At 46.6% G+C, this 24,967-nt stretch overlaps 1 long non-coding RNA gene across 1 annotated transcript; it reads right to left on the minus strand.

Moving 5' to 3' along the window:
* Positions 1-1,305: 1,305 nt before the first annotated feature.
* Positions 1,306-16,463, minus strand: LOC119101282 (uncharacterized). The gene is made up of 3 exons (XR_005094532.1): positions 16,358-16,463; positions 14,913-14,951; positions 1,306-1,477 (listed from the first exon to the last, which is right to left on the minus strand). It is a non-coding gene; the product is annotated as an uncharacterized LOC119101282 (long non-coding RNA).
* Between the last annotated feature and the right edge of the window lie 8,504 nt (positions 16,464-24,967).

Consider the following 24,967-nt stretch of genomic DNA (forward strand, 5'->3'; position numbering starts at 1 on the left):
CGATTCTCACAGGAGGCCTCAGTAATAACCGGAGCTCTCTACTCCGCTTCGACCAGTGGCTCGTTGAGTGGAACTGGGTCCCCTGTGCAAATTATTTGACTCCCTACGACCGTATGTGATCTTCCTGCATCAGTGAGAGCCACTGCCTCTATCCGGGTGCAGCTGCCCCGCTGAGAAGACAGGCCGCGTCGGGGAGGGGACCGGTATACAATACATTCCCTGAGGGCCTCGGAATGGATCAAGGGGCCCCGATTCCCACGTCGCAAGATGGAAGCTGGTGAATACCTTGCGCTGGGATGGAAAGGTTCTTGAGCCACTAACCGGAAAAAGTAATACCCCTCCCCTGGTGTACTACCATCTACTAGCGTAGGTGCAGTGTGCTATGCACAGTATATCTACCACCCCAGTGTTCTATCCACGTTCTCCTCCGTCCCGCATATCCGAGGGTCTGTTAAGTTTGTAAAATTCCTTGATGTCCTCTATGAGCGCGAAAGCCGGAGGAAGCGGATTAAAGATGAATGAAATTAGGTGAATTCCGTTAAACCTTTGAGTTTTCATCAGGGGCCTTTATTTGCGCTGTGTTCTCCCTTTTCAACTTACCAAGACTCTCCTCTACACACCACATTATTCTCCAACGCCTTCTCTTGTTCTCCTAGACTTTTCCTGAAACATTCCTTCTTCTTTATAGTTCCACACAGCCCCAAACTTCGTTGTGCTTCTAAAAGGTCTCGAAAACTCCACATCTGTTTCCATTGTGTAGTTTCCGATGTCGCCTTCTTTCAGAAACAACGTAGATACACATCGAAGCACAATGCACCATGCGTCACAGCATTTATTAGTGACTCAATGGTTCACATAGAATGTCGCATAACCCATGCCTGCAACAAAGTACACTTTAACGAGCACACACAAGTTGCATCTCTGAGTTGACCTGTACACGGTACACCACATTTTTCTGAACAGGAAACATACCAACAAACCTTGAACCTGGCGGAGGAGATCGCCTATGCCATGCTAGAGCTCCCAGCATCGTACCTGAGACAAATAGGCGGTTACGTAGCACATATGCTCTGCGACGGTTTTTGATGCAACAGCATCGGAGCCAGTGCAGTCACAATGACTTGGCTACAGAACATCAACGCTGGATACCCAGAGGTGTACCGCAGTTTAAGATCAGTTAGTTTTTCGAAGTAGGAGCGGCACCTGCTACCATCTTCTCCCGCTGCGCGTGTGGGCTTCCCGAAACAGACATTGGAATTTGCAGAACCGTAAGAATTCCTAAGCTTTGTCAAAAGAAGTGATCTGGCAGTGTTTACGCAGCCCTTAATCGTGATACCACGAAGGTGACGCGCCGAAGACGGTGAAACTACGTCGAAGCTGGTGACACGGTGCTGTTATTGACGACATCGCGCCGGATCTGTAAGCACGACGACGAAGCCGGCCACGACGGAGCCCGTGAACGGAGGAACCTGTTGACCTGAAACAACATTCAAATGCCATATGAAATTCTAAGAGTGAAAACAGGGAGCCCTAACAGAACGGCCACGCTCAGCAGACAAAGCCAAGGTAAACTTGAGTTTCACTTTAGGTGAAACTGGGAAATTCCCTCCACTGTCTACACTACAAATCATTTCACACCTCCAAATGATTCCTAAACGGATGGCTTTGCCCGTCCATAACATACGGGTAGAAAAGGTTTTGATTGCCCACATTTTTTCGCACTTTGCGAACCCTGGCAATATTGGAGTAAAAAAATGTTGCAGCTTGTACCGTCGTGACAACACAAGATTCTCAACCATGGTCTGCCCTGTTCTACAGCAAGGCCGCTCACACCACACAAACTCCCTACCCTAGGTTACCATTAGACGTCACATGAGGCAAAATTCGTGTTGAAATAAAACGCCTTGGTACACCCGTTTGATATAAATAGGGCGGAAAATAGAAGTAATAAATACCTCAAACATACTCGTCCAAAATCCATGACACGTGACCGGAGAAGCGGAACAATTGGCATTAGATAATTGACCTGACCTGACATGATCTTAGTCTGAACCGCTATGACCTTAGCATGAACTGACATGACCTTAGCCTGAAATGACATGACCTGTATGCCGGAACTGACATGACTTTAAATTCAGTGCCGAAAAAGCATAACAACCAATCACAAAATCTAGTTTTTAACTCTATGATATGATCCTAACGGACAAGGATGCGTTCGTTCATTTCACCTAGTTACGCAGGTCTACGGTCAATATTGTTGGTGTAATTGTTCTGATATTTGTTTTAAAATGCTGGTTTCAGTTGATCTGAGGTCACTGAAGACTTCAATGATTTTTAAGGTGACCTGCACTGCCTGTAGGCGTCGGTCAAGCATGTTATATATGTCAACATCAATGCCTGGGTGCAGTTGCACAGGATGACCACTGTTGAATTTTTAATTAAACGATTTGATTCTTAGATATCATAAACACAACGTACTGTTGGCGCTGGAATGTTAGGGGCTCCGTATTTCGGACATCAATTTAGAACGAACCACCTGGTATGACTGCACTTTTGCTAGCGTGCGTTTCAGACCATGTGACATTTTTTCTTAGTTAAAAAACACAAAGTAATGGAGCGTTCCATTCACTCATCATGCTAGTAACAACGCTGAAAAAATTCATTGTAGGTAAAGGCCACCGTGATGCATGCTCCTGACGTCAGATACATAGTCAGGGACGTTCTCCTGGCGCAAAAGCTAGATATCAGAAGCGACGGGACAGGATGGGACAAACAAAAAGCAGAACACACGGTAGTGCATGACAGATGACACGGCAGGACAGAAGACTTGGGCGGGGGGGGGGGGAGGGTTAAAAGTCCAGGATCGAGTAAGAGGGCAGAAAGCGGAGGACAAAAACAAGACGACCAGATAAAACAACAGAAAACAGATGAACACGAAAGCCCGCCCGCCTTGGCCAGCCCACACTTTTATGTTCTGTTCAAGACAAACAGGACAGGACAGGGACAGGACAGACCCGGCCATGACAGGCTCGGCTTAATGGGAGTGTTTCACCTTCGCCCAATGATGGTGCCTCATGCCCTCCCCGAAAGATGTTGGAAACTGGCAGGCTATGGCTACGGCAGACACGGCATGGAAAAGGTCTAGTCAAGCTGCACTAAATGGGGTGTGATTAAATGTGGAGGAGCGTAATATTGGACAGATCAATCAGGTCATATCCATCTAATTAGAGTGCCTAGCTGTCTCCTCATATGTAATGAGCTAAAATTGCTAAAACAATGCAGAGGATGGGCGTCATATGGGTTCGGGAAAGCCTTACCAGAGGATTAAAAATAGGTTAACACCGCCAGGTGTGACCTGGGACGTCGTTTTCGTCACTTGGCTTTTACAACGCACTCAGATGCTGAGGCTATGTGGCGTCGCCTGCCTCCCATCCTGGCAGGAAGAGTGGACACCGCGAAGAATCCAACCCCGTACCTCTGGCTTCCTAGATGAGCAGTCCTACACTGTCGGTACCCATACGATATGGCATGCCAGATCAAAGCAGGAAAAGCTGTTGTTGCATGGACCCACCCAGCGATATTAGGAAACTTTCATAGCTTTAACACCATTCAGTGTCACATCGGAACAGCTTCAAAAAGCAAAGCCGTTTACAAAAATCATAGTTCGACCTAGCTTGGCCTTGGTGAAGACACGTGACAAAAAAACTAGAACGATTTCGATGCACAACAGTGATATTGATATGCGATTCAAGGGTCAAAGGTCATCGCCATTGTCACTGGCTCGACATCCGCACCAGGACATAAACACTGCCATCTGGTTCATTGGCTATTCATCCACTCAAAAAAGTACCGTTTACATGGGTGGTCGAAGGTGCTACCAACTTAGACTGGAAGGATAATCTGACCAAGGACCTCTCATTTGCGTGAACATAGGCAAAACCGACCCTACGTCTGTTTGAAAGCCGGTAGTCCAAGCTTAGATGTTTCAGATCGAGGTGCAATTGTGTGGACGAAGTGCGTTTTTGAGACCGATGGTCGCAGTGGTGCAGCTGCTTTGCGGGTGATAGCTGGAGAGCGTCAGGGCTTGTGCGGAGATCGTGGCCGGATAGATGTGTGAAAAGATGGACCTCGCCAGATTACCCACCAAACGGCGTCGAATGGTGCATATTTCTGTTAGTAGATGTTTTGTGCCTATCAGTCTCACAGGCTCGGAGCATGCAGTTGCCTGCAAACTTTGATTTTTGTTTCGGGCTTTTTTCCGGTTCCTGCTCTGACCCAAGGTCACCATCTTTTGGAAAGGATAGACCGTCAGTAAAACTTATCTGCACACAAATTTTTTGTAAGTTGGGGCACTTATGATGACCTCTGACCTGGCACAAGGACATTGCCTTCTGGACAGAATGGCTATCGACCATGGCGCATCGATTGGTAAGATGGAGGACTGGAGGACAGATGGAGCTTTGGCCACTGTTCCAACAAGACGGGTTGCGCGGTCAGATGACTGGTGTACGGTAGCTAAAGCTCCGGACACCACTTCGACAAGACAGGCCATGTCGTTCGGTCGCTTGTGGATAACTGGGGCTCCCAATACCCTAGCAAGCTTTGGACACCTCTGCATGTCCGCAGGTCTGGCTCCTTTACCTCCGGAAAACAAAGCAACATAATACCGCATCAGGCAACAACCAATTAAAAAAGTCTAGCCTGTCAGGGAACACAGAAAGTAAGCTACTGTAGCTGTAGGTTCCCCACAAAAAGGTATATCAAATAACATCGTGCCCAGAACGACCGCGGCAATACCAGCGATAACGACCCACAGAGTAAGACGAACCGAATGGATGTGGCCCTCAACCAACGTTCAACGTTAAAGAAAATGCGGTAAGTCTTGTCCTGGCGACCTTGACGTTGGAAGGGCTGTAACTTCTCTGATACAGCGTACCGGTCCAAGATTTGGTATTGATTGTAGTCAGGTCAATATCTACCAGTACGCGGAATTTGGAAAGAATTGAAGGAGTCGCCATCATTATTGGGATTTTTAATCTTGCTCTATCTCCGGTAATAGGGCGTACCGGTCGAAGATTTTATGCTAATTATGCTCAGAAAAATACGCCACAAGTATTAAGAAATTTTCAGTTCAATGTAAGGAGTCCGCTGAATATCGAATATGAAGCTGAGTCAAGGATGAAGAAAATGTTTTCCATGCCACATATATGGCATACCTTAGCAGCCTTTGCATTTAAAAAGCTATAACTTTTTTGATACAGCATATCGATCCAAAAGTTTGTGCGTATCGTAATCAGAAGGCTAATATGTATAAACACCGATTTTGGAAAGGATTGAAGGAGTCCGCACTGTTTATGGTGATCTTACATATTGTGATGTCTCCGGTAATAGGGCGAACCGGTCCGAGATTTTGTGCTCATTGTGGTCAGGAGATTAAGCTGCATCTGTATGCTAATTCATAGGCAAATTTAAAAAGTCTGCTGAATATCGAATATGAAACTGAGTCAAGCATGATAAACAACACGCCCTCGAGCCTAGTTAATACGGATCTTTGCTAAGAGGGGAACGCAGTTTAGTACCGATTCGTACTAAAAGTGGCGGCGTTTAGTACGCGAAGACGCTAAACAGAGCAGCCCGGTAATCCAGGGCTGAACAGAGGAAATGAGGCTGTTTAGAGGCGAAGGTCGTGAATTTCTTTTCGTTCGATGGGAGTAGAAAACCTTCGCCATTTTGGGATCTCAATTCCCATTTGAATGCGAGTTGCTCCTAGGACGCGGCGAACTTGGTTGGTTGGTGGTCAGTGGGGGGCATTGTGGAAGCGGTTAGGGAACGTGCCTGGAAAAACTCTCACGCGTAATTTACAGAAGAGTGTTATCTACCGGCTGAGTATGATATTGATATATCCTGGACTACAGGGCCTTGGGAAAGATATCGTCATCCGGGTAGTGCAAAGAATGGGATACTAGTCTCGAGATGTCGTTAGCACCAGACTTGGGTTTGACCCGAATGCATTGAGTCAGCTCCGGACTCGCTCACAGATTATGGAATTCGACTTAGCTCGTGACTCAGTTGTTCCATTTTTCATTTGACTGAGTTCAGACTATAACATTGAAGTACTTAACTCATGACTCATGCAGGATGCAAAATGAATTATCGGATCTCTGGCTCATTTATATATGAATATATATATATATATATATATATATATATATATATATATATATAAATGAATATCTACCTCTGGTGTCTGGCTGAAATTTAGCAGTCTTCAGAGCTTAGGATGAACAACATTGGCTTTTCTGTTAAGGAATTGTGATAATACTGCTTTGCTGATCGTGCAAGAAGTTTGCATGCTGCATGGTGTTAATTTTCACACCGAAATGAGATGTGAACTTGCCTAGGGCGCACCATTTTTCTTGTGCTGTCAATTTGAACCCAGCCATATGACTCACTGATGCAACGTTGTGGAAAATAATCAGTTCATGACTCAGTACATGAAAAGTTTGACAAACGTGATTCAGGTCATGTCCCATACCAGCACTTTCCTAGTGAACAGATGCAGCATATAAAAAATTTGATTAATTCTTGATTTGTTTTTCTAATTTAATTCCAAATTGATTAACTCATAAGCAGATTCACAACTCAGCTTGATTTAAACACAGGTCTGGCTAGCATGTTTATATGTGTGAAATCTTGCATTTTAGTAGTGGTTACCAGGTTACGGTGATCACGTCAGGCAACCTGGCATTATTTTGGAATGTTGATTGTGTTGTTGAAAAAGATTTGGTGTATCGCGTTTAACATTTCAACTAGATGTGATTTGAGTCATACGCTGACATCCTAGATGTGAACTAATCCTTAGAATGTGCATGTTAGTGGTATATATATATATATATATATATATATAAATATACACAAATATATATCCCAGTTTCTGACTGATATTTTGAAAATGTAAGCTGTATTTCTGGATATTGCCACTTCTATTTCGGTCATCATTATCTTTGTGGGTATTGCCTCATCAATTTCAGCCACGAATACAACCTTGGTAGAAATTATCAGCTCATGATTAAGCTCATGACGTTTGTGAAGAATGTGATTAGCCCATGACTTAGAATACCATTTTTTTTCCAGTGAAGTGACTCAGGTTACACATCCCCCTTAAATCCTTATAGAGTCAGGCAGGCAGAGTCAGGCGGACAGATAGGTTCTAGAGAGGGATATGTATATATATATATATATATATATATATATATATATATATATATATTCTCATTCCGGTCTGTGGTCAGTGCAACAACATAGCTTGCGTAATACTCCAGGAGCGGGAAAGAGGAAAAAGCCGCCAAAACGTGGTGAAAATCCCATCCTCCGAACTTATGCCACTGATCAATACGAAACCTTCAGAATTTGGAGCCGTTTAGTCAATAGCTTGTCCTTCCCAGGACATGGTGACTTTGGGATAGGTCAGAGGTCACCAAAAATTTCCGGAAGTGAACGAATCGACCTGAAAACGTCCTCATCGTTAAGCGTACGGAACAGATTACTACAAAGCTTTCACTTAATGATGCGCCATTGTTGGAATCCTCTCCTTTTCTAAACATGGTGACAATTGGTCAGGTCAAACGTCATCAAAAAACGTCCGATATCTCCAATATTGGCTGTGGACGCCTCCATGCTCCGAGCCTATGTGACCGATCGGCACGAACCCTGTACCAACCGATGCGCTATGGTCGATAGCCTATAGCCATAGCCATAGCCAGAGGTTAGCATCAGACTTGGGTTTGACCCAAATGTCTTGAGTCAGCTCCGGACTGGGTCACAGTCCTGAGTCCCCAATAACGCGATCGTTCCCTCGCCCATGCTTGGTCACATCGTCCCCGCTCCGAGGTTCTGGTTGTCGCGCTGGCGGCTGGTGGCCGGTGGTGGTTTGGCCCGTTCCGTTGCGAAGGTGTGGGGGCCCCCCCCCCCCCTCCCCCGTGTCCTGACAAGTTGGCGCGTGGGGAGGACGGCTCCTGGAAGTGTTTTGGTTGGCGTGCTAGACGCACCAGTGAGTGCTCGTTGTGCAATATCATTTCCGTTCCATGCACTGTGCTGCCGCGTGGCAGGACTCTTTTTTATTGATTTGATGTTTTTGGTACGACCGGTACTCTCGCAGGGTCGTGCCTGTTGCGTGGAGGGCGAAAATCCCTCCAATATCGTGCATCCTTCCCCATCCAGTCGCGTGGAAAGAGTCCCTCCTATAGAAGAATGAACCTCAATTACATAAAGTCGGTTCTCGTCATTGTGTAGAGCGTCATATAAGGCTTAGTTATGTGTGGGTAAGAAATCTCCCTCCCCTTAATCAAAAAACGCTCTAGACGAGACCCTGGGCCCGTATGGCTTTTTTCTTGTGCAACAATACATTTGCGATATCTCATCGCCTTTGGCTTCTAATGTGTTGCTTGAAATATACGAACGATATGTTGTTTGTGTTTTCAGTTTGCGTCCCTTTTTGCGTATTTTTTTCCGGCAGGTAGGATAAATTTCGCTGTTGCGGATTTCGATGGGAGCGGGATGGGCATCACTTCAGCCCTTCGTTAGCTGGGAAGGTGCTCTGCTGTTGAACCGCTGAGCTGCTGCTGAGAACGCAGCTGCCCTGCTCTGGATGACTGCTTGAGGAGTGCTGCTGGCCGCCCGGAGGCATTATGTGTGCCAGCAAGCTAGCGCAATAATCAGGGGCTTCCGTCAAAGTCAACTGGTGCTTCTCCAGAATCATCATGTTTAGGGAAGTAGGCATTGTACCATATGGCTCAAAATGTTCAGTTCGTACTTCACGAGCAGTTCTGCCAAAATCTACGGCGATGAGTTCCTTGCCGCGGTTATTGGTAATTCCACAAGATAAACATGGCAGATACAAACTCCACTTTATTTCTCTGAGCACTTTCGCGGACAACAGGAGCAAACCAAGTTTTCAAATTGTGTTATAAAAAGGAAATGACAGCACTTTTCAAACTGGGCTGGCAGTGTGCCAGGAATCTGCTGTTTTATTCTTCATTGCAGACATTTTTATCAAGTGCAGCTATCAATCCTTCACTGCTTTCGTTACCATCAGCCACAATCTATCCATTGCGGGGGCAAATAGCGAATGTCTAAAGCGACCCAAACTCACCCTTTAATGAGCGAAGTGGATCGGAAACCAACCGCTCTAGGACAAGAAATTACTACCGAGATAATATCGTATTCTCATATAGACCGATGTCAGCTACCGTGCTCCGATATGTCTGATAATGACAATGATAAGCTTGTTAGCATCGTCCTGGTGACATGAAATACAACACTTAACTTCTTTCTCATGAAATATAAGCAATTCCAGTGATTAACCTCATAAATGGCACCAATGATGTTTCGATGTCGTTATTGTGACCGCAGCAAGAGACAGGTCGGCAAGTAAGACAAGTAAGTAAGTCAAGACAAGTAAGACAAGTCGGCTTTCAGGCAAGCGCTCTATGCACATGGCCTCACGCAAATGTTTCCCATACAAGTACATCGAGAAAGTGCATGTGTAGTGCATTTCTGCGTCGCTGTTCGGCATAGCTGCTTTCGTTATTATCAACCTCGGGAAATGATCTAACATGAAATCAGTTCTTTCTAGTAGTAAACTGTGTACATGAAAAGTAATCCTCACTCAGACCGCGTAGCAATGATTTCAGGAACCAAATATCGCCATTTTCAGGGGCCATCCTGCGCAGCACACCGCGCTGCGGTGTCTCCCGCAACGAAACGATATAGGTATCTGGAAAATGGATTCCGCTGGAGAGGCTGCGACGACGGCACGGAACACCATGCTGGCGACTGCGACAACGGCAATGCATAGCATTTGTTGAATGGTTAAGTGATTACTGCATTGAGCATGATAACAGAAAAGTGTATGTTTTGTGCAATGGTGCTGTTGCCGAGGTAATTTCGGTGATAGCTTGCGAATAATCTCCTAAAAAGTAAAATAGTGCGGGACTCTGGGCATGGTGTCAACAATCTGCACTTGTGTGGCAGCCAGGTGGCGGCAACCGACAGGCACGTGATGCGCAGTCAGCGGGTCACAGCATCAACCGCGGGGCGGTCTGTCGCTAGCCAATGCTATGGCGGTGTGAAGCATGTGTGTCCTATGCGTTTCGGCATAGGGAAAGTTCCTCCCTCCCATTGTTGCGGAGGCACGAATGCCACAGTCCGATACGGGGTATCACTGACTTCAGCTTGTTGGCGCTCAGCGAGTCCCAGTGGTGCGCCGCCATCGCTCCTGCATAAGAGACGACGCTACGGCGTACGTGTCCTAAGTTGGTTGTGGTATTACAGGAATGCGTGTCCCAGTCGTAGCTCAATTTGTTGCCGCGTCAGCAAGACCTTTTCCTTACATCCCCGCGGACTTGGGATGCAACACAGAAGGCCGTTTTTCCTGATCCATCCAGCGGGGTAAGACACGTCTAAATGTCCTGGACCAGTAGATTCGACGTGGAGAAGCCACGAACAGTCAGGAGGCTGCTCATGGTGTCGGAAAGAGGCAAATGAAGATCGCTAGCGTCAACTTTTATAACAGAGTTGTGATGATGGCTTTAAGCTCGGAAGGCCGACCGACCGACGCGTGTTTCTGCGCGACATCTGCCTTCGCAATGCTAGTGGGGCCTCCTCATCCTCGACCAGAAGACTATCATGTGAATGCTCGTGACTATACCTGATATTCGCCTGCGGTTTCCGCAACACAGACAAACCTATTCCACGGGACCGGCGATTGATTGTGGGACGCGACCGGTGATTCCTGCGCCTTGCATCAATTGTCGCCTTTGAATAATGGTAGGACGCACCGCCGTTGTATTAAACAACATCGCATCGTTTCGAACAAAGAAAAACGATCGGTAGCGGCCAAATCAATTCTCCTGGCTCGCGCATACAGGACGCTACAATCTATACCACGTGATCTATTTCACATGACTGAATATGAAAGGTTTGGACGTTAGGGCATCCAGACCCTCTGTGCTGTATTCATGAGAATGCGTGAATACAGCAGAAGTTTCATGTGAATGCTTCACAATGCTAATGGGGGCTTGTGCGCTTCTACCAGGCAAGGACGATGTTACCATTTTCTACGATTACATGGACGATTTTAAACAATCGTCGCGGAGGTTTTTATGTGCACTCAGTATGCTACCCGTCGGTCACATCGTATACCTACTAATTTTCTTGGAGAGGGTACGTTGGTTGCAGGGCTGTTCGTTACAGGAGGATGCCCAGCGTCATTGCAGGTACTTGTTTCAAGTTTGACATTGCGAGACATCAGTGAACCCGAACGTCCCGATCTAAAGGTCTAAAATATTTTCACGAGCGAGTTCACATGAGGTCTTGCCTAACATATTGGTGTTGCTATGTTCACTAATTTTTAGTATCTCAGGGGGTTGATCGGCTACCAGAGGGCATCTTATTCAAGCTGCCACCAGAGCGTGTTTGAAAAAGATGTCAGCGAATTTTTTGTCTCGAAACGTATCACGACAAAGTGGAAAGTGTGACCGTTCATTGGACATGAATACAGCACACCCACCTACTAACAACAAAAAAGCGTGCGTCACAACTTCGGGCCCTCTTTGCAGTTCATCAGCTTGTCACCGGAACATCAATACTCTCCACTTGAAGCGCTAAAAATGAAAAATAAAAACGTCATTCTTAAACAAAAGCCTTGATCTAAATCCAGGCCTAGACTTGTTGGAAGTGGCCAAATCCAGGACATCAGGCGGGAGAGAGGGGGCTTACAGGAAGCACGACCCCTCTGTCTGTCCTTGATAACTTCAGAACCGCTTTCGCAAGCAAAATCAGAGTTGAATGGTGTCGAGAGCGAGCCATTTAACGATTTTGACGGCAGGAAAGTTTTGGGCCAGACCAAGTCATGCGAATAAAAAACCACACAAGGTCACATCAGGTCACGATTTATTAATTGCTAGGTTCCGAGACGCGGAAATTTAAATTATCAAACAATGTCAGCCGCTACCCATAGATTGCAATGTGTCAGAAAGATATGAGCGTTGAGCGTGGTCCAATGGCCATGGAACTGAATGTTCCCCTGCATTGGTCTCATGATGCATTTAGCAATGTTGAGCCGCCTCCATCACGACAAATGTATAGCCCAAACGCACACCGGCATGCAGGACAGAAACACAAGCGTCTGACAGCGCACGGCAATATTTGTGCAGCCTATCGTAATGACGTGACAACAATGTCTCATTCAGGCCTGTCTTTTTTGGCCCTCACATTGCGTCCAATTGACCACTAAAAAATTATGCCGAGATAAGTAGCACTGCTGCGAACCGTGAGATGCCAATTGAGGAGAAGCGGAGCGGAGATAATTCTAACCCCAACGCAACCGGTCCCGACTTACAGAGTGAACGATACGACAGTCAACGGACAACGCAATATACGACCAGGAAGTCGCAGAGCACACAATGACCTTGACGTCTGGCCTTCTACGCTAGCTGTCTGCATACTGTGCGCTTCCATTGTCAAGGGGTCTAGGCCAACCGGCCACCGTGCAGTAACAAGGCTACATCGGCGAGCAGATAATGAATCGATCTGTCGCCGGCTCGGGTCGATGTTCAGGCGGCCCAGCCGGGTGAAGGCGCATCCTGGCGGCGACACGCTGGGTTGTCGCACCCACGCTGGTGAGCGACTAGTTCTGGGTGCGCCGATTTTACCACCCGCGAGAATGACAAACGGCAATTCAGCCACCAGCCATTATCGACGTGGGGAGCAGTCAGAGTAGGTGTTGCCACTAGCAACCAATGGCGCAGGCAGGGGGACAAGGGACACGTGCTCTCTCATTAGGTTCCGGGGGGGGGGGGGGGGCCTCAGGGGTCTCTCCGGACTGACGATTAAAGGCCCACTGGCAGATCTGAGAGGCTGACCAGAGGTCATATCCAAGGGCCCAGCCCGCTGGGCCAAACACTTCAATGCCAGCCAGAGGACCTTTGCGCCGATCGGGGGCCACTTGAGTAAGGGCATATAAGTCTGTAAGACACTCCCAATACCGCAAAGCCTAATTCGTGTCGGCATGGCCTCAGGGCCCATTTCTCAAGAGAGGACGAAGTCGGGGCAAGCGATTTACATTGGTGGGGCCCTCGCATTTGTCATGGGTCCTCAGTGTCTAATAGAGGGCCTTGTTTTGGCGCGGGACAGAATCGGCCGGGACAGTGTTCGAGGAAGCCCGAAGAAGGTGTGGAGGGCTTACTGGGACCGACGATCAAGGGCCGATTGGAGGGTATAAGGACTTAAAGACTTGCTGTTGTCTTATTCAGGAGCCACGCGTGCTGGGGTGAGCCCTCATGTGGCAGTCAGAGGGCCCTTTGCACCAATTGAGGACCCCTACATGTCGATATGGGCCTGAGGGTCCACCCAGCGGCTGTCACGGGCCCAAAGCGCCTGACAGGGGCGCTGTGTTGGCAAAGGATCCTGAGTCAACCAAGGGCAGTGTTTGATGAGGGCCCAATTGGAGGGCACAAAGGAGCCTGAAGGGACTGGATCCAGGTCGCACAAAAGATCCCCGGCCGTGACCTGAGGCATCAGTGAGCCTCTTGCCATGATCGAAAACCCATTGAAACAATGCGGCGAGCGTCTATGTCGGCCAGAGACCACCAATACCGAACAATTCACTACCTGTCGGTCTGAGCTCTGGGGTTCACTTCCCAAGCAGGAAAAAGGCCTGAACCCACGATTTGCATTGGTGTGGGTCCCCGAAACAATGATTGGGGCCCTGTTCGTCAGACCCCACAGTACATAACAGGGGAAAAGGATATGTGTTAACAAGTGGCTATAAGTACTTTATGAGTTATGCTTGAAGAGGCCTAAAGAGGAGTCTAAGGGCTCTTCGGGACCAAAGACCGAGGGCCGATAGGAAGGATAAAGGGCCCGAAGGAGCGGCCATAGGTTATGTTCAGAACACCCCAGTAGGGCTGTGACCTCAGACACCAGTCAGAGGGCGTCTTTTTGGGCCAGGGACCACTGACACCGAACAGCCAAGCTAGTGAATCTTTCACCAAGCTGGTGAAGCTTGTAGACTGCACTCAACAGCCAACCCTTCGCCGACGGCCGTGCCATTATACCCGTCGCTTGCTCCGCCATCTTTCCGAGTTTCGGCTACACAAATGGTTAGCAGAAATTGCACCCTTCCCAGTACTCACAATTCAAATGGACAAACTCAAAAACGCGATTTCATATTCAAGTCTCAGGGACTACACTCAACCCTGGGATAGCCACCCAGAACACAGAGTACCTGCAGCCCAACATCTCAGAGGCCAACACATGACTCAACACTAGCAAGCGCCTCAAGACCTTAACAACCGAGATCCCTACCGCAGCGGCAGAAGGGACCGTGTCTCAGGCTTTGGGTCGCACATACCCGCAATACCTACCGGCTGCTAGCGTCATCTGTGGAGCTTATGGTTAACTACAGTCTCCACTAATTGCCAACAGTGTATATTGTTAACTGTCGGAAATGCCTGACACACACACACACACACACACACAACACACACACACACACACACACACACACACACACACACATATATATATATATATATATGTAGCAAGCTATTTCCTTTGTACATGTTGATGTCATGCAATTGAAAGATGCCTTGGTGATGATTTCCACCTTTTACATTGTATTATGAGTTGGCATTACACATGAGAATGTTGACATGGATTGTGGGGTGACCTTGCAATACATTATACTGTTCTTGTGGTTTCATGGGGTTTTCTGGCACATTGACTACAATGGTCATTTTCAGCCCAGCATTATGCATTTCATTTTCATCAAACTTAAAAAAATGCCAAATATCCCAATAACCCATGCATCACAACCAAAATCACCTCAGAAGCTAAAGATGTTACCTTACCTCTGTCACCACACAATTTGGGTAATTCTTGGTGCAGCTCTGAAATCAAGCAAAGCCCAGTGAATTGTTACAAATTGTTGGTGCGAAACATCAGGCATTCACCGGTCACTGCTGTATGTGTATACTTAACTTAGCACAACTATCACACAAATCTCTGGAACATGTGTGGTGATAATTTTGGTATCAACTTATTCACTTATTGTTGTGAAAAATGTATTATGAGATTCACCCTATAAACTTTGACCGGGGAAGAATAAGAGGCCGGGTAATTAAAATCCCACCCAAAAGAGAAGTACTTTTGGCTTAGCTAACACACTCCCCAGAAACTCCTCCTCACACCAAATTTAGACCAGTGACATACCTGGTGAGAACGAGATGCCTAAACAAAGCATAAGCATCCCATTCTAGGACTTTTCACCCAAAATTGATACAAATTATCACAATTTTCATTGTTGGCCTAAACAATTCCCCAATACCAATAAAGAATTCTTACATTTTGCACATTACTCCCGAACTACCACCAGCATTTGATACAGCATTCAATATGCTGCATTAAGGACATTGCCAAGAGGGATCACAAAACAGCAGACATTAAGCATGGTACTCTTCTGGAAAACAGCACTCAAGCAATGGATGTTACAACAGTCATCATTATGTCCCAATATCAAAAGGACAATGAAAGATAAAATTCAGTTTGCTATGCCCTGTGCAGCAGTCTGTCAGCTTGTTATGTGATGTGGAGCAGTCTGTAAGCTTGTTATGCCATGTGGAGCAGTCTGTCAGCTTATTGCAGAGGTTGAAAGAGGTTATGCAAACCTGGAGAGGCCTGGCATCTACATGGCCATTAATGTTCTATTACCTTAAGTTGTCCTATTACATTCATAGTTAATATAAAATAGCAAGCAAGGGGCATAAATAAATTGGGGCAGGGGCCAATTAAGCAAAGGCAATGGCTTTGCCTGCCATCCTGAACAATGAGTCTCTCTTCAGCTTGAGTTTTTCCACAAAAAGGAGTAGGGTGAGGGTGGAGGGCTAGTCAGCAAGCTGAACTAAAACCACCATCTAAACATGACATTTGATGTGGCAGATCTTACTTGCATGGTCAACATACAAGCCTCACTGTATAATCACAGCGTGATACATTAACTATTTCACACATTAAGTGTTAAGATACAGAAGTGGTTGCGCGCATTATCTGTTGCGATAATCCACCCCACTCCCTGCTTCATGTGGACTCGAATTGGGGGAGTCATATCTCCGGATGAAAGCAATTTTAAGTCTACGAACATGCTGTCTTTAATTCTAACATCCAGGAAGCACATTCATGTGGCCGAAACACGGGGGAAAATCAGGCCTGGGGAGCACATCAGCTCAACGTTTTCAGCTGAGCTCCTAATCGATTTTCGGAAGTGACATCCCTAGCGTCTTACACGGCTAAAACTTACCTTCAACTTACCCATCTTCTTAACCACCTCGGACAATACGGGCACTGTCCGAACGTGACTGCAGGGGCTCCGGAGTACCAGCGAGTGGTCTGAGCCCCGTTCTTGGTGACCAAATGGAGGCCCATTCCTTACTTCGAGTAAGCCAAGGCGATGGATGACGTAGTTACCGACTTACCTATGACGTCATGCCCAAGCCCGTTCCTTACTTGGCTGAGAGGCAAAGGTCGCGTTTCATTTCAACTACTGTGTTATTGGTAGACGAACACAAGTCCCGCCCACTGGGATGCTAGGCTGTTTCATACCAGCTACTGACTACTGGAGAGCGTTACATTAGCTGCGCAGTTGTGACCATCAAATTTGGGAAGAAAAATAAGTTTGTGAGTGGGCGGCAGCGCGACCGCGGTCAAAAAGCTGTTAGATGAAGGTATAAGTAACGGGAAAGATCTTGTGTGCTTGTCATCCATACCTCAAAAACATACACGGGAATGGAAGCATTTACGTTTGACGAATTACAGAGAGAAATTGCCCCAGTGGCTCCATTAGGCGACGACCCACTTGAAGTCGTCCATTACCGCGATCTCGATGGGTGAGTTGCATCAGACATGATAAATGATAATGCTAGGGGTGCAGTTTCGGAAAATGCTTTCCCACTTTACATCAAACTTGAGGGGAGATGAAGCCCAAGTTGGGGGTGGGTGGGCTGAACCCCCCCCCCCCCCTCCCCCCAGCTGAATAGGAACTGCACCCTTGAATTAGGATTTGATCAACTCTAAGCCATGCATTTTTACTGCTCTGGACAAGCTTGCATGATAACATTGGGTGATGAGAATGTCCATTGGCTTTTGCCTAAAATATTGAACATCGTGTTTTTGTTGGTGATACCTTCCTGATGCTTTCCTGGCATGTGTCTGCAGACCATACCTGTTCCTGCTGGTGTTAATTTTCCAATCTAATAATACTCCACATGTCGCAGGGAAGTTTGGGACCGAAGGAGATTGGAAAAAATGAAGACTTTTATGAAAAAACAGTGCCACTACTAACGGACGAGCAGTACGCCGAACAGTTCAGATTGAAGAAGGGCACGGTCGGGAGGATTGTTGGACTCTTGGGGGAAAGGGATGAGAATCCCTCTGGACAGGGGAGGGAACCTTATCCCAGATAGAAACAAGTACTCCTCACTCTTTGGTACCTGGGAAGCATCATCAGCTTCAGAAAAGTGGCAATGCTCTTTGGTTTGGCAACATGCACTGCTTGGAGGTTTGTGGATGAAGTTATTGAAGACCTGGTCACAATGAGGGATTTGTTCATCAACATACCTGCTTTGGAAAGCATGGCACAAGTGATGGAGGGGTTCAGGTCGCTGAAGGGGGTCCCCAATATGTGTGGTGCTCTGGATGGGTGTCATGTAGGAATACTACAGCCTCATAATCATCCTGAGGCATACATCAACAGAAAGGGCTTCTTCTCAGTTAATATGATGGCCCTCTGTGATTCATCCCACAAGTTCATGGACATCTGTGTGGGGTGGCCAGGGTCAGTTCATGACTCACGTGTGTTTAGAAAGAGTACCCTGGGTAAGAGGCTGGCAGACCCCATCACTAGACATGCAATCCTGCCACAAAATGGTTTCATTGTTGGTGATTCTGCTTTTGAACTACAGAGTTGGCTCATGACACCATTTCGGGAAAATCAACTGGCAGAAAATAGGAAAAAGAAAAAGAAGTACAACTATCTGATCTCAAGCACACGTGTGGTTGTGGAGAAAACCTTTGGCATTCTGAAGGCAAGATTTCGGCGTCTCTCCTGTGTGGAAGCTCAGTCAGTTCAGAAAGTTGCGAAGCTCATAGTGGCAGCCTGTGTACTTCACAACATTTCACTTCAGGAGCATGACTTTTGGAAGGAGGATGGTGAAAATGAGGTCACTGAAGGCGCATATGCCGATGAAGAGATGCGACTGAGAGCTGGAGTACTGCGGGAGCATACAAATCCGGTACTCGTTGAACCATCCGCTGTTGTGGTGCGCAAAGAGCTAGTGGAAAGGCTTTGGGTGCTGTAGCAAGGCTGGTGGTGCTGCTGGATGATCACTGGCTGTGTTGCAGTGTCTATGGTATTTTCGTTGTGGTGTTCGCTGTAGGTCAGCATGATGTAGATTTTGCAATGCTGTGGAGGTCTGAAGGGCAGTGAACAAAGTGTTTTTTGCTGGCAGGAAATACAACATTTTTGTGATCTATGTGCATTCCAAAAGTCCTTACAGCAGTGACTGAAACTGCTTCCAAGCGAAATGTTACAATGAGAACAGGAGTCATCCAGAGACAGGTTATCATCAAGACACAAGCTTAAAAAATAATGTCCCGCTAAATCCCTAGTAGCCCCCACATTAACTAAAAGATCCAAAGCACTAATGCCATGTCGCCTACCCCGCGCGCCGCCATGTTTGTGGATGCCCCGCCGACTACCGAGATGTTAAAAGGTTTTGCCAGTCCAGTAGTCGACAAGTGTGACGTCACACCCTTCACGTCACGAATCCATCATGGCCGCCCGACCAATCATAGAACAGGATTTCGACTATTGGTAGTACGATAGTTAAAATGAAACGCGCTCAAAGTAAGTGCGGCAACTCGTGGTAATTTCCTTAGCAACGCATAGCAACGCCTACGACGCATTTGCGGATGGGGTAGGGTGGATCAGGGCCCTTTAACAACAGGGCCCCGTTCTTCACGGGGAAATACTGCCAGATGCTCCACCTTTTCAAGTAATAACCTACGACTTTCCACAGCTACGTCATCTACGTCACGGAGAACACTTCAAGTAACTCCTAAACATGGCGACTAGTGAAATCAGCTGTTTTCTAACAAACGCATTTGACGCGCAGCAGAGTTGATATTGGCGAGTCGTGACAGTCAAATGCACTTTGATGTACACATGTACAAATAGTTCAGGTGTATTTCTCACAACAGCTGCCTATATCATGACGACCTACCTTAACGAGAATATCATAGGCAGAGAACGGCAGATCATCGCCCTGAACTCCGAAAGACGTTACATTACTTCAAGCGTTGCTCGAGCGTAACCACATACAATCGATCATCCTACGGACACCAAGTTTAACAGGCACTGGTATCTTAACGCCTTATGCCAGCTAAGATCATCGTGCATGTACATTGAGGTCGTCCATATATTTTGTTACGGATGAGCGAGTTTTGGCGCGTTTAGTTGCAAGCAGAGATACAGCTTTGCTCGGAGCACATGTGCAAGGAGAATTCTCATGGGACGATTCCCATGAGGAAGAGTTCTACATTCAGACGTACAGACACAGAACAACATCCATGGAAGCATGTGACGTCAGGTTATGCAGCATATTTACACTCCCAAACGTGCAAGGTATAGATAAACTTTCCCACAATCATACTGTCCAGACAAACTACTTATGTCACAGGATCAAGAAAGTGACTAACACAATGGTGCACTCGCCGACGTAGCGGTTCTGGCCCTGCCAAAGCGCCAACGTCGCCTAAACAAAACAGAGAATTATGTACACGACGTGGTTCCAGGACATGATGACGAAGATTTCAAATCGCAGTTTCGTATCTCGCACACGTTTTTCGTCTCAAAATCTCTAGGCAAAGCTGGCTCCTTACTATGACAATCATGGCCGGCGCAGAGGCAACCAGAAGGGTCCGTTGGAAGATGCGATGCCTGCGCTGCAATATTTTGCCGACCCAGTACCCCCAACACTCCGATAGCGACAAGTTTGGAACTTCAAAATCTGGGTCACACTATCATCTAACAACATTTCGCAAGTATGTTGCTGCCGCGCGCGGTGACGTCATCGCGTGGCCAATAGGAGCGCGGCTACATGAAACCATCGCAGGCTTTGCAGCGTGCGCCGGCTTCCCGGGTGTGGTTGCAGCAATGGACAGGTCCGTTCTCTTCATGTATGCACCCAGCTAGGAGATAGCAGCTGCTCATAATACCCACAAGCATCGCTAAAAAAGGGGCTGTGCGTCTTATAGAAAATGCGCATCCTCCACAAAGCTCGGAGCCAATCTTTAAACGATGCAAAATTTTGAAACTAACGGATATTGCGAAATCCCAAATGTTAATTTTGATGCACAAATTTACAACTTTACAGCTCCCTGCATCGTTCGATTCAATTTACAAGCTCTACGAATCAAATGACATGGATATGAGGTGAGCAAAACATTCAGACCAATCTTTCTCTAATCGTAATTATAGACTATTTACAGCATCTTGCCTTGGTCCTAAGCTGTGGAACGACATTATGGTTTCATATTTTCCAGGAATAACTGATATCTCTGTATCAAAAACCATCGTTAAGAACATCATCCGCAAGCATTTCGCGAATACATAACAACGTAACCAACATATTTGAAGACATCGTAATCCTCTTCGCTGCACATATCCAGCGCACTTTATATTTGACCTCCTTCATGCTCCATAATCAATTTCTGATATAGTTAAAGTCATGCACATATACCCAAATTCACGGCGCTGGCTCTGAGGAGTTCTCCCAGCAACAAGCTCTGCTTGCCTGGGCGGACTCCCTGGACATCCGGCTCAAAACCCAACACGAAAATGACCAGGTAATTGCCCCCTCCGACTTGTTTGACTGTATAACCCTTACTAACACGGTGAATTGACTGGTTGTAGCTTATTGCCCGGTTATACCGGGCTGTCATTAGCTGACTTAGCCTAATGACTACTTTAAGACTTTTCATCTATTATTTTTCCCTGCCTATTACATAACACATTTCCTTCCGGTCTGCACCACCTCTTCGCATGCTTTTTTACCTTTGTTTCGTCTTCCTAGCTGGGAGTGCCGCGACTTGATTTTATATTTTCTGGTGTTAACGTACAGTTTACTGCGTCGCTGGGATTGAGGGGGGGGGGGGGAGCACTCCTGGTTACCTGTTCTTGGGTAATAGCATAGAAAAAACTAATAGATCTACTGGCTGCTTGTGATGACCGCGGTGCACTCACTGATGTACTTGCAGGGTTCCGCGATCCGCCCACGATTCTCGTGTTTTTTTCGGAGAAGGTCCTCTCTGCTGCGACCTCAGGGAGTATCAACGGCAGCTTCTCCCATCTAGCGCACACCTCATCGAGGACAGGAGCTTCCCCTTTCCCCGGAGATCATCACCCCTTCCCGAGATAATGATCGCCTCAGCCACACTCAGCGCCACTTCTACAGACGATACAAACAAAACACGTTTCAAAATTGAACGTGCTGTCAACATGCTGAAAAACAAACTGCAGTAAATAAAACACGGGCAATGTGGCTGAGATTATCACTGCATTGATCATTGCACCATGCATGAACCATGAGGATGAGGCAGGGGATGACATAGTACCTGCAGAGCCCTATGAGGCAGATCCTGTGGAACAGATCGACATAAGTGCGCTGTTGCTTTTTAGCACACGGAACCTGCAAGTGCAGTGCATGGGCATCACAACGGATCGACATAGGTGCGCCGTTGCTTTCTAGCATACAAAACCTGCAAGTGCAGTGCATGGGCATCACGAAGCGACAGCACATGGCTCACCACCTCATGGCAAAGATGATGATGCATGTAGCTTGCTCTAATTAAATGTTGTGATGTGACAATTTAGAAAGACAAAAGCAGGTCGGACAGAACAGCCAGTTCATTATATTCACATCAGCGCAAACACACTTTGGGAAACAGACAGTTAAGGGGCAGCAGGGGGTGCCTTTGGAGGGAACATAGACTGAAAAGCTTGGAGACTCTCCACATCTAGAAAGACAACAACTTGTGTACACCCGGTTCCTGGGATTACTTTGTGCAACATACGGTATCACAATTTCATTATTTGATTGCCTGGTGCATGTCAAATCTCATCCACAGGTGTTAACATTTGGCACATAAAATTTTAAGAATTGAGTGTTCACTGCCTTCCATAATTGACCATTTAGGTTACATCATAAGGGCAAAACTTCGCTCAAACAATGCTTAAATACGAGATGATGACGTCTATGACATGCATCAACTTTTTACGACTCATCCACCTTGTCAAACACAGCAGACAAAGCCATGGCCAAAGTGGATGTTTCTTTGGCAAAGTATGCACATAAAATGGCCACTTAAGCCCAAAATTATGCATATGACCTTTATCATCAATAAAACTGTTACCCATGACAATTTTATGCTCCTGTCTTATACTTACACAGGCTTCAATACCACGAGCAATTAATTCGTGAAATTAATGCCACATATGTGTCACCTATTAATAGGGTATGCTGAAATAAATACCAGTGCCTAATCTGTTAACATAAATCTTTGGTAATGTCACCATGACACACTGTTCAGCATCAGGGTTCCAAAACTCCACCATCCCCACGTTGTTCAGTCTGTCAGGAATGCAGTGAAGGAACAGGTCAGCGAAGAACTGCCATAGAAAATAAGTGCAACCATATCAATAATGTGATTTTCATGCAGCATAACAATCATGCTTACAGGTCACACAAGTGTAAGTTTGCTTGCTCAACCTCTACCAACCCACGCCTGTGCAGTCTGGAAATTCAAACTAATCAATCAGACCTAACAAACAAATCAGCTTGCAGTACAGGAATACTTTCAATGATGCAATGCAGTAGCACCTGGGCATAGAAGCTAAGTAGCAATGCATGTGTGTGCATTTGCGATCGAATCACCAAGCAGGCAACGATGGCCGACACATCAGTGTACCTAGTGTACCAGGCCAGATATGCCGTCACCTGCAACCCCTGACAAACTATTATTAAGGGAAAGCAAATAATAAGTCCGACTAATGCATTTTTCAACAAACAGTAGTACACCACTCTGTGGGAATAGCGTAGCCTATAAATGGCAGATCTAAGTGGCTCGAGGAAACCCTCCACATCCACCCTACCCCATCCGGACATGCGTCGTGGGCGTTGCTATGTGTTGCTATGTAAATAACCACGAGTTACCGCACTTGCTTCGCCTCTCGGCCAAGTGAGGAATGGGCTTGGGCCGTGACGTCATAGGTAAATCGGTAGCTACGCCATCCATCGACTGGGCTTACTTGAACTAAGGATTGGGCTTCCACTTGGTCATCAAGAACGGGTCTCAGGTTGGGCGGCAGGATGTATACCAAAAGATACTAGGTTTGAGACAATGCTGCCCTCGGAGCACCCATATACCAATTTTAATCAATAAAAGTACTGGTGATGGAATTTTAACACACTTTTGATATGTTGCAACCACTGCCAAAGCATTAACACGCGATATCACGTAATTTAAAAAGGCACCCAGCAATGTTTTACTAGTGACTAAAAACTGGGAATTTTACAGTTTTTGCGCCGTAGAGACGTTAAACAACAACACTCGCAACTTGGGTGAACCACCTCGATGCGTTTTTGTGAGACTGCTCCACTAATGTTATATAGCCAATAAATGAATCGCGCCGTTAACAACTATGAAATAAACAAACTCATTTAACGACCCTCCCAACACTTTCTTTACTTTTTCTGGAAAGAGCCTGTGAAGACATATTTGCTGCACGAATAGGAAAGGAACAAAACCGGGATGTTCATTTATGTGTCGGAGCATGGGCGCCTCCCATGACCTGACTACGGAATATTTCCTTTAGCATTTCATGTTACTGTGATGTTTGGATCCCCGCTCTAAGATCTAGGCAATGTCTATATGCAACACAACGAAAAGGTGACAACTTCAGGTTCCAATTGAACTCCTCACTATCATACCTTAACTTTGAATTTTAACATTGGCAAGAATCTAAAAAAGTTATCTACAATCATGCCAGTGAGCTCACCCACATTACATGTTTACATATTTTGAAGGTGTTGAACTTGAAAGAATGGGAAGATACTGTCCGGTTCCCCATTGCAAGGCAGGAGGCGAGAAAAGCGTGAGGCCACCCAATGTTATTGTTCACTCTTTACCAAATGACAAAAAAGCAGCCGAAGGCTGGATCAAGGCTGTTAAGAGGGATAACATCATTACCTACAAAAGCACTGGAGTTTGCTCCCTTCACTTTTCTCCGGGTGATTATGTACGTGATCTGAAGTATGAGCTGTTCAACCTGTGGAAGAACCCTATGGAAAACCCCTCAAGACGTCTCAAAGTGGGGGCAAGACCTTTCCAGAACCTTGGGAGAGAGATACAGAAGGAGCAAGATTAACATTTGTGTTTGTAGGTTTTATTGCAATACCTGCACCAGCAATCTGTTTTGTTACGTGTCTGGACTCGGCCGCAGGCCGCACGCGGTAGTGGCGGTCTCTGGCGGCCTCCGGCAGGAGAGAGCGCATTTCGCAGCGCTCTCCGCGCACAGCCAAACCTATTCCATGGAATGGGCGAATGGTCCTGGGGTGTGGCCGGTGGTTTTTGCCCCTTCCATTAACTGTTAGCCTTTTGAACGATGGTAGCACTGCCGTTGTATTATACAGCATTACATTGTATCGAAGAGTGGAACACCATCTCGCTCTTTCCATTCATCAACGAAGGGCGCCAATCCCGCGTGTATTCGTGCCATGGGTGCCGAGATGTGGCACAAAACGCGCAAACCCGTGGAAGAGAACAAAATCCGCCAGTGAACCCACGCCACGTG

This window comes from Pollicipes pollicipes, unplaced genomic scaffold, assembly GCF_011947565.3.
Source record: "Pollicipes pollicipes isolate AB1234 unplaced genomic scaffold, Ppol_2.1 Scaffold_4881;HRSCAF=5763_pilon_pilon_pilon, whole genome shotgun sequence".
In the NCBI taxonomy this organism is placed as follows: Eukaryota; Metazoa; Arthropoda; class Thecostraca; order Pollicipedomorpha; family Pollicipedidae; genus Pollicipes; species Pollicipes pollicipes.